This window comes from Xiphophorus couchianus, chromosome 24, assembly GCF_001444195.1.
Source record: "Xiphophorus couchianus chromosome 24, X_couchianus-1.0, whole genome shotgun sequence".
In the NCBI taxonomy this organism is placed as follows: domain Eukaryota; kingdom Metazoa; phylum Chordata; class Actinopteri; order Cyprinodontiformes; family Poeciliidae; genus Xiphophorus; species Xiphophorus couchianus.
In genome coordinates this window covers 13,042,180-13,052,238 of record NC_040251.1, presented here as the reverse complement: position 1 = coordinate 13,052,238, position 10,059 = coordinate 13,042,180, and the positions used below count along the sequence as shown (strand labels likewise).

Sequence of the window (10,059 nt, the reverse complement as noted above, 5' to 3'; positions counted from 1 at the left end):
CCTAACTGGTCTGTTATATATTTTTTTTTTTGTTTGTTTTTTTTTTTTTTTTTTAGATAGTCGTTTTAAGACTCTTTGGACAGCAAAATCTCCCAAAAAAAATTTTGTAATGTGAAGAGTTGAGGTAATTTTCTTTTGTTGCTCTTTTCTTCTGTTTTGCAGTTTTTTATGTTTGTCTTATTTTCCAAACTGTTTTTTTCTTAGTTAAAAAATAAACAAAGATAATAAAAAAAAATGTACTAGCCAAGTCACAAAGAAAATGGGTTGCACATAGACTTATGGAAGTTTAATTTGTGATTATTTTTTTTTGTTTTTATGTTTCTAATCTTGATGTAAATTTACACTATTTATAAATACATATTTATTGCTTGAAAATATTTGTCGATGGAATGCTGTTATTTTTTTTTTCCAGAATACCTGCCATTACATTTGAAGGAGTTTTGTCATTTTAACACAACTCCTCTTACATTTTCTATATATAAATATAAATAAATATATATATATAAATATAAATGAAGTTGCTTACCAAGTATTGTACAGAAACAGACATTTAAAATTGTTTTATTGTTTGAAGAATGTTTTATGAGTCAATAAACACAAAATTGTCAATTTATTCATGCTTTTTTTTTATTTTTATGTATTCATCTGAAAGGTGACTTTAAAGTAGACAGAGGAAAGGCCTGAAACCCAGCAGACAATGTAGCTGTAGACGGACACACACAGGATCCTACACTGTATGCCAGGTCCAGAACTAGTCCCAAGTGAGGAGAAACCAGACATCTGCGGCAATCCTGGATTCTGGGACCGGATTGGTCGTCAGCAGAGACCCAGTAGCCAGATGTAGCTGCTGCCAGCCCCACAGGATCTACACTGACTACTGAGCAAACGCTGGGCACCCTCTGGCTCCTCCGCCGCTCTGATTGGGCGCCGCAGTCCAGGCGGGGGAGATTTTAATGAGCAGGGAAACGACCTCAAGCTGATGTAAGTCTGCCGAGTAGGGCGTGTGGCGCTCGTAACGATGCAAAAACAATTTCTGCCAGTCTTTTTTTCTTACAGAAACACAATCGTAAAAGTTGTGAATACAGATTTTTTTTTGTTTCCTTTTTAAACACAACCAGACACCTATTTCCTATTTGCACCTTCACCTACATATGTCCTGCCAATTTCCTTCCTCAGCAACACACATGAAAAAGTTATTTACTGGTGTCGCTTTTTCCAAGTAAGAGTGATACAGATCTGATTTCACACTTCCTGCAACAACCCCGGATGAGGATATTGTTCCTGACTTGTTAAAGCAACCTGACTGTATGCATCTGTAGCGCTATGCTTGCTGAATTTTGCAAAGCAACGACGCCAAATTTCCCAAGGCTTTTTTTTTTTTGTCGCCCAAGAAAACCGCCATTGGCTTTTTAGCATCAGTATGGAGGATTTGGTAAGTTTTTAACTAGTTTTAAAAAAGAAAACATTACACGTTTTAAGAATAAAATTCTTTGCAGTACGTTCTCATTCTTCCAATTTCATTTTTCAAAAATAGAGAACAAATCTATTAGTGTTTTTAATAAGGAGAAAATGGCTCTCTGCCCAGAGTGTCATAATCTGCACAAAAAAGTTATCAGTTGCACCTCAATGCATTTTGTTCCAATTTCAGCATGTTCAGTGAGTGCAGAGCAGCGCCCCCTGGTGTTGTTCACTAAAAAAGTTAAACTGCACCTCAGCTGGCTAATGATGCTTAAGTTGGTCTACACAGGGGAAAAAATGAACCTTTATAAAGACTTTTGACCCAGAAATACATGTTGAAAATGAGCTAACTTCCTCTTTATCTCCTTTGCTTTTCAGTGTTTAAAATGTTTTCTCCAACTCAAAATGGCCCTAGGTGGACGGATGCTGCAGAAGTTCTCCATCTCCTCTCCTGCAGAGTCAAATCTTCTGTCCTGAAAGAGAGAAAACCGACATTAAGGTTGGACTTTTTACTGTAAAGCACACGCACACACACACACAAAGAACATTTTTAAAAAAAGAGTATAAAACACTTAAAATCAGCTGAACTTTGCTTGTACTTTCGCAGCTTCCTCTCGAGAGCTTTTGCCTTTCCGCCCACTGCCACTTTCATTCTGGTGGAAACTCACGGGAACAAAAAGCGAGTGTGGGCTGAGAACTGGTGATTCTAGGAAACGAGGTGGCAGTTTTTTAATGTGAACGTCAGTTAAAGAAGACGAGGGCTTCCTGTCGGCTGTCTGTAACAACAAAGGCAGGAAGCATGTCGTTTTTTTAGCTATACAGTGACAACATGTTATATGGGAGGGCAGGAAAGGGGCATCGGGCAGACTGGATGTAGTATTATTTAGAAAGTCGAGTGTTTTCCTTCCTTTTTTGCCTTCTTTCGCTATGTTGAGTTTGTTTAAGGTGCTTAATGGCTCTCGAGCCTCAATATATCTCCTCTCCTTATATATTCCACCTATGTGCTTTGAAATTTGGCAGCGCTCCAGCCGAGTGGTATGTGAACTCCACTTGGCCTGGACCTCGAAACCAACCCCCCTTCGTCGTCAAATCCCAACCGCCTAACAATGTCTCCCTGTGTCGCAGTGGGGATAAAAAAAAACGAGAGAACGAGCGGCAGAGTGATCAATGTCTCCATCCCGACCCCCTTTTTCCTTCCTCGCGCCTCCCTTCATCGCTCCTCTGCCTGCTCTGATGTTTCCGCCTTTTTGTGAGAGGCACACAGGTGGCCCTGACTGCTAATTTTAACCGGGGCTGATTGTCTGCCTGCGTTTCCCACAGCTATGTATAGACGGCCGCGGTGAACCAAGTAGGTCAGTGTGCGACGTGCACACATACAGTACGAATACAAACAAAAGTGAGAAGGAGTCGGGGTTACGACCTCTAAAGACTGTCTTGACTTGCCCAGTCCGCCAGCCCATAACTGTTGTCAGGGATTTCCATCCCGATTGGCTGCTGCTGGTAGCCAATGAGAGAGCCAGATGTTACCCATTCATAAAACCCAGGGTCATTGAAGATAATGTGGTGTTAAGACACGTGCGGGGAGCAGGGCAAGGAGAGGAAGTGGCAGCTTTTTCGTTTGCGCAATGCAGTTTCACCACATGTCACACATCGGATCGTGGAAATAAAATATGACATTACATAAAAGCAATAGAAACAAACATTTAATCTATAAATGTTTGTTTTTGTTTTTTATCATGGCCTTCACAGTTTGCTGACTTGGCTATGGAGATTAGACCACAAAGAGACGAAAGATTAATGCTTTCCAATCACATTCATGGAAAGTTCCATGGAAGGAAAAACTACTTGGAAAAGTATTTTGTCTGAAGAATGCTGTCAAAGCTGTCTGGGCTTCCATTATGTCAGACTGATGGCCTCTGTGTCATTCTGCACTGATGCATTTATTCATGCAAAAAATGCCCTAACTAAGAACTGAGTGCATAAACTGTGTATTTTTCACTAGACCTCTCAGAAGCAGATCTGAATCAGAGTCATGAGCTTCACTAATGTTCATTTTGTTGAATCCAGGTTTTGTTGCGTCTATTTTGCCGCTTTTAGTCCAGACCCGACGTTGGCCAACTGCACGTGCACCTCGCCGTGACACGACAATCCCGTGTGTTTAATAAGGAAGGAATCTGCAGACAAATTTCGATGTTCCCCAAATTCCAGGGCTCAAATATAGAAATGTGCCACCGTGTCACAGTGCAGCCTTAACAATGGCATCCAGAGGAATGAACTGATATGAGGTGAATAGATCTCCACTCAGCCTTCTACTGATCAGTTAATCAATAACAGTTTGTGGTTACTTCAGGACCTTGAAGGGAAGTAATTAATCACAGCGCTTTCCGGGTATGTTGGAACGGGTCTGCGCCGTAAAGCCGGCGTGGTTTGATCAGATATGGCCAAAAAAAAAAAAAAAAAAAAAAAGCATGGCAAAAATTCAAAATAAAAACTGTTTTAGAAGCATGTGCAAAAAGCAAAAGAAAATGTTGATGCAGTCCATTTTGTTGCAGCTTAAGACAGTATCGTTTGCTGTCTGCACAGACAGAAATCGGATTATAAATTATGCAAAAACTTTGACGCATTATAGTACATAGAAGGTTATCTGGGAACTTTTGGGGGGAAGGGGATTTAAAATTTAAAACTCTACCAATCTGAATTTCTTAAAATTTCAAATTCATTTTAAGAACGGCCAGCAAGCCTCTCTTTTTCTTCCATCCGACGAGGAAATGTTGGTGCATGTTTTTGTGATGGGCTAGATGGCCAAGTTAACACACACATACACAAAAAGAGGTGCTACCCGTTGCCATGGTAGCAGCAAGTAATTAGCACAGAGAGAGAAGGACAGAGGAAGAGGGGGAGCACGTTTTCTTTCCCCTTCTTTTTTTTCCTTTCTTGTAGGAGTGGGATGTTGGCCTGCTTTCAGGAGGAGTTGGATGAATTAACGCCGCAGGTTTCAGGTGTTGCAGACAGTCACAGACGAGCTGGATAGCGAAATTGGCACTTTTTCCCTGTTCCTCCTTCCCAAAAAGCCTTCATCTCATGTTTACATAGAGAGGAGGTGGTGGGTGGGGATCTGGATTCAGCTGTTGTTCTAGATCATGCTGCTACAACCCCCCCCCCCCCCCCCCCCCCCCCAACCCTACCATCTCCCTCCCCATCATGTACAAACGGATGTGTCTGTCCATCTGTTGGTCATGTGATGCCTTCTTCTTCTTCTTTTTTTTTTTTACAAAGATGATACAAAGATAGAGATGATACAGGTGATGATTCCCCCCAAAAAACTGTCAATCCGAAAGTGCAAAGAGACTGTTAAAGGTCCAGGATTCACTTCCTTCATCAGTCTGCTCCAAAAAACAAACAAAAAACACACACACACACACACACACACACACACACAAAAACACTCTTATAAAACAATGCCTTTGTGCATTCGCTCCCTCTCCACTGAAAACACCCACGCGCTTTTGGGAGCAGAATTTGCCCCCCTGCTCATCAAGCGTCGAACGTCTCCCTCCGTCGCCGCGGCTAATGGCAGCCGGGAGCCCACGGGCGCCTATATTGCTAAGAACAATTATGCAGATGTGCGCTAAAACCACTTTGGTGCCATAATCCGACAATCAGTCCATTATTGTAATTGTCGTTACAGGCGAGTGGGCGATTATAGGCTTCGACTGAGACGCCGAAGAACAGGCGGAGCGGCGTTGTTTTTTTTTCTTTCTTTCTTTTTTTTTTTAATGCAAATCTGACGGGGGCCCATTTAATGTGTCAGATGGAAAGTCGCTGCGTTTCAGAAGTTCTGCTGGGGCCGGGCAAGGGAATTCAATTAAAAGAAGTCCACAAGAGACTCATGGCAACTCTGATCTGAAAAGCGCCTTAAATGGATTCCCACGGTAGTGGCAGCATTATGCTTTTCTTCGACGGGGATGGGGAAACTGACCCAAGTGAGTGGGAAGACGGGATAGTATCTGCTCAATCCTGCAAAGGGTTAAAGACAACACTAAACATGCAATTAGTGCTAATATGGAGTAGAGCCGGGGTTTTTTTAAAATGGCTTAATCAAAGTCTAGACCTAAATTAAATAGTTTATAGCAAGTTTTTTGGGGGTAGCCATCATTATTTTTTAAAATGTATTTCTTTAGAGTTAAACGCACGCCACACACATGCACAATATTTTGCTCGAAGCTCAGGTGGGTCAAAGGTCATTCCTTACTCCATCTTACTGGTTTGTGTACAGTGTGTACGACTGACCGCTCCGTCCACTGGCGAAGCGTCAGCTGAGAGCATCGGGGTGTCATGTGGCGACACGGGGCAACATGTCGGCAGGAAAATAATAAAATAATAAAAATAAATAAATAAAAATGTGGTCACCTTAAAGAGGAAGGCGAGGAATGTGTCTCCTCCTCCTCCAGCTCCTCCTCCCCTTCAGTCATGGGTTCTCCACTGGGTAATCGCATACCAAAAAACACAAGAATTTCTCCTCTCTCCAGGCTGGGACTGCCTCCCCCTCCACCACCACCCCCTCTCTCTGTCTGCATGTTGTTAGCATAGCTTAACGGGGGCAAACCGGAAGCTGCACACCAGTGATGGTGTTGAGAGTAAAAGCATTCGGTTCAGTCAGACTGATTTTTTATTTTAATTTTTTTCTGACGAATGGGTTTAGTCGGCCGTTTGGCAAAATTACTTGTCTTTTTTCCTATTTCTTTCAAAGTTAAAAAGTGCGATTAAAAAAATGTGAATGCAACATACTGTATGTAGAAGCTAACAACTGAGCGAGACGCGCTCTTCAGTGTGGAGTTTGATACTGAAAGTTTAATATCTTCAGTGTCAATAAGGTGTAGAAGTGGTGTTGCTTCTGCTTCTTCCTTTCTTTCTTTCTTTGTTTGTTTGTTTCTTTCTTTCTGTCTTCCTTTCTTTTATTTTTGCTCCCTGGTGTTTTGTAGTCCAAAAAAAGAAAACTTTGCCGCCATCTTTTCAAAGCCTACATCTAATTAGATTGCAACACAAGCAGATAACAGGAAGGCTAAGCGACAGCGAAGTTGCTCTGTTTTATCCTTTTGGTCATTCTACTTCTGTCTGTTGTGGGACATGTTTTATGGGGAGCAATTTTGTGTGAAAAGTTTAGTGGAAGAAAAAAACCTGTGGTAAAACAAATGTGTTCTGTGACATTATCATCGTATATTTATCAGGAAGTGAGAAGAAAGTGAAGAGGATCTCAGAACGGTTGAAGGCTAACAGCTAGCCAGACGGCTCTTATGTCTTAGCTATGCAAAATGATTCAAGATTTAAAAAAATTGGTGCTACAAAGTATAAGTGGAAATGAAATAACTCGTGATTTAACAGGCCATAGCGGAACATATTTGTATTTAAAATAATTTTTAGCAAATTATTATCACCTCTTCTAGTTTGCTGAATTTGGAGTTTTATGAGCTTCAATAAATACTCAATTAAAAGCACGTGCGCCACAAAACAAACATCCTCTCTTTGTTGGACGCGCACTGCGCTTTTATTTCGACAGGCTTCAACCGGAAGCCTGGTTGTGACCGCGGGCCGCTTGACGGCGGTGGCAGCGCTTCTGAGAGCGGCTTTTCAGAGCGATTCCCAAAGTGCTCCTAATGTGAAAAATACAGAGAAAACGCCGGGCGCATTCCTGAGACAGGCATGCCAAACCGAGACAGACCGAGCACCCCTGGTTGTGTGTGTGTGTGCGTGTGTGCGCGCGCGCGCATACACACACACCACGCGAACGCACAAACCGTGCGTCTCTGCGGGGGTGGAGGTCTTGGAAAGACCACACACTTTGCGCATTGCCCCCGCCACACACGCACACACACACACGGAGACACAAAATCGCACTCTAACTAAAGTCACGAACTAACAAAGAAAGTGAACATAGAATTAAAAAAGCACCTTAAAGTCAACGGGTTTAGGTCAGAAAACTACTTTTAACGCGTTAAAAATAAGAGTTCTCTTTTGGACTCGGGAGGGACTGAATGTGCTCCCTGGAGGTCCCCGCATGGCCAAGGCAAAGCAGAGCCGAGCAGAAGAAGGGGAGCTTCAGCCTCAATGGATCCCCCCACCCCCGTCCCCTTCCCCTCCTCGCTTTCGAGCCCGGTGGTAAAATCGGAACCGCGAATCCCGACTGGTTCTCACGCTTTTCAGCCCGATCACACGCCAGCGTTGCGCAATCTGCACGGAGAGCAGGAGCGAAGAAGCGGCGAGGGGGAATAATAACAATAAAAAAAAGTGTGTTAGTTAAACTTCCCCACTTTTCTCGCCACCCCCAAAAAGGACAACAGCCGACCGAAGATGGAGAAAGTTCCTTCATTCAACCCTCCCCTGGAGATAAAGTGCCCCGTCTGGGAGAAGAAGCGGCTCCACTTACCGTGACTGCGTCTGCTTGGCCGCATGTCCCCACGAGAGTGCTGTGTATGTGCGTATCTGTGTGTGTTGTGCGTGTTGTGTGCGTGCGCGCACAGGACGCATGCCGACACCAGCGGTCGGAAGCGTAGCGCAACACGTCAACGCGTGTTGCTTCCATATTATGAGAGGGAGGGGGGTTGTTAAAGCTGCTGCCGGATTTAGGGGTGCACAAACATGGGGTTCGGGGACCTATAGGGGACCCCTAAAAATACAAAAAAATGATTGCTTTAAAAAACTATCTATCTATCTATCTATCTATCTATCTATCTATCTATCTATCTATCTATCTATCTATCTATCTATCTATCTATCTATCTATCTATCTATCTATCTATCTATCTATCTATCTATCTATCTATCTATCTATCTATCTATCTATCTAATCTGCAAAGCTAAAATGTCTAAGTCACGCATTTGATTCTGCTGTGTCATGATAAAATCAACGACCCCCACTCCTCTCCACAATCACCCTTTTCAAAACTTTCTGCACGCCCCTGTGCAAAACAAAATAGTTCATTAAAGTTCAAAAGAGGTCTCCATTTACCCAGTGTTATTTATCAAATTCTGAGTCAAACTAGTTTTAAAAAAAATGATGATAATAAAAAAAACAAATAAAGCTTTAAGTTGCTGCATACTGAGGTGGTTCATCTAGTATCTCATCAGCAGCGGATTAGTGCAGAAATGTATGTTAAAGCTGAACCCCTCCACCCACCCCTTCGCCACAAACACACACACACACACACATCAATATGTAGAGTGTTATTCAGGACGCATCTCTGCGTCCGAGGACATGCCGGGACGTCGTTGTGATTTTTTGGGGGATTTGTTTTGTTTTCCCCCCTCCACACCCTGAAACAAATGAATGAACCCAGCAGCAGCAGCAGCAGCAGCAGCAACGCCGCTTCACTGCTGTTTTTAATTGAACAGATAACAACCCTGAATGGTTTTGTCTGCAGTGGAGAGGCAGCCTGGGAGATTTGTACTCCTGCTGCTGCTGCTGCTGCTGCACTCCTCACACAAATGCCTCGCATCTTCTCTGCAGAGAGGCATGCAGCCATCCACAAAAATAAAAATAAATAAATAGAGAAAAGAAAGATGGAACGTGCAACGCATGTACAAGGACAGAAACACAAAGTGCTTACCAATAAGCATCATCCAGATTGGTAAACCCAGGGGTTCTCCCCCACCAACAGCTGCTGGGATTTGCCTCTTCATTTCAGGATTTGCATCTTTCTCTCTTTCTATCTTACCCCCCCTTCATCCTTTCTCTGCTCTCCCCTTGTTTCTACTCTGAATCCTTTAAGTCTGATCAATGGGCAGCCGGTGAAGCAAGCTCTGCTGCCTCCACCTCCCTCAGATTTGTGTGTTTGAGAGAGGAGGCTTCCAACCCACACAGCACTCTCCGGAGCTCTCAGCCTCCACAGTTGACCACTCCACACACCCCTCCTTCACCCCCTACGCATCACTTGTGTGCGTCTACACCTACACAGAGTAGTGCCATTAGAAGTGAAGTGCACATTTTTCCCTCCACCTGAAGTTGATTCTTTATTTTGAACGCGCGTCTTAGAGGCAAACCATCCTCCGCAAAAAAAAAAAGAAAAAAGAAAAGGGGGGTTGGGTGCTCTGAACACCTGTGACTCATGTCTGATCCTGAAGAGCAGCTTCTTACAATGGACGTTAGTTAGTGAGCAAGAATAACAATTAAAAAAGAAAAACAAAAGGCCAACTTTGGTGAGCTTATTTTAAATGAGGCGCATTAAAGCAAAGCCGCACTGCAACGCGGTTATAAATAGGGATCTAAATGCATCCTGCGGGAGCCGACAGATGAGGATAAACGCACGGATTCAATTCTAATAACTGACCCCCGGCACCACGCAGGGATTTCAAGCGACAAAGAGGTTTGGACTGCGAAAAGGGGGAGAGAACAAGGACTCTCTCGCAGCTCCGAGATGGAAACCGAAATAGCCGTAACGAGCACAGAGTGGCATCATGAGGGGCACGGCTGGCTGACAGATGTCATTCACAAAGCGAGATAATTACCACGCAGACGCAGAGACGTCGCTGGAGTAAGTGCGAAAGGAGCGTGGAGGTGGTTGCTATTTAGTGGCGGGGAGTGCTTTCCAAGTTCGAGTGCAAAAA

General features: G+C 43.5%; 1 long non-coding RNA gene across 1 annotated transcript; it reads right to left on the bottom strand.

The window, feature by feature from the left end:
* Positions 1-310: 310 nt before the first annotated feature.
* LOC114140418 (uncharacterized) lies at positions 311-9,308 on the bottom strand. The gene is made up of 2 exons (XR_003594577.1): positions 9,063-9,308; positions 311-1,931 (listed from the first exon to the last, which is right to left on the bottom strand). It is a non-coding gene; the product is annotated as an uncharacterized LOC114140418 (long non-coding RNA).
* Positions 9,309-10,059: the final 751 nt, after the last annotated feature.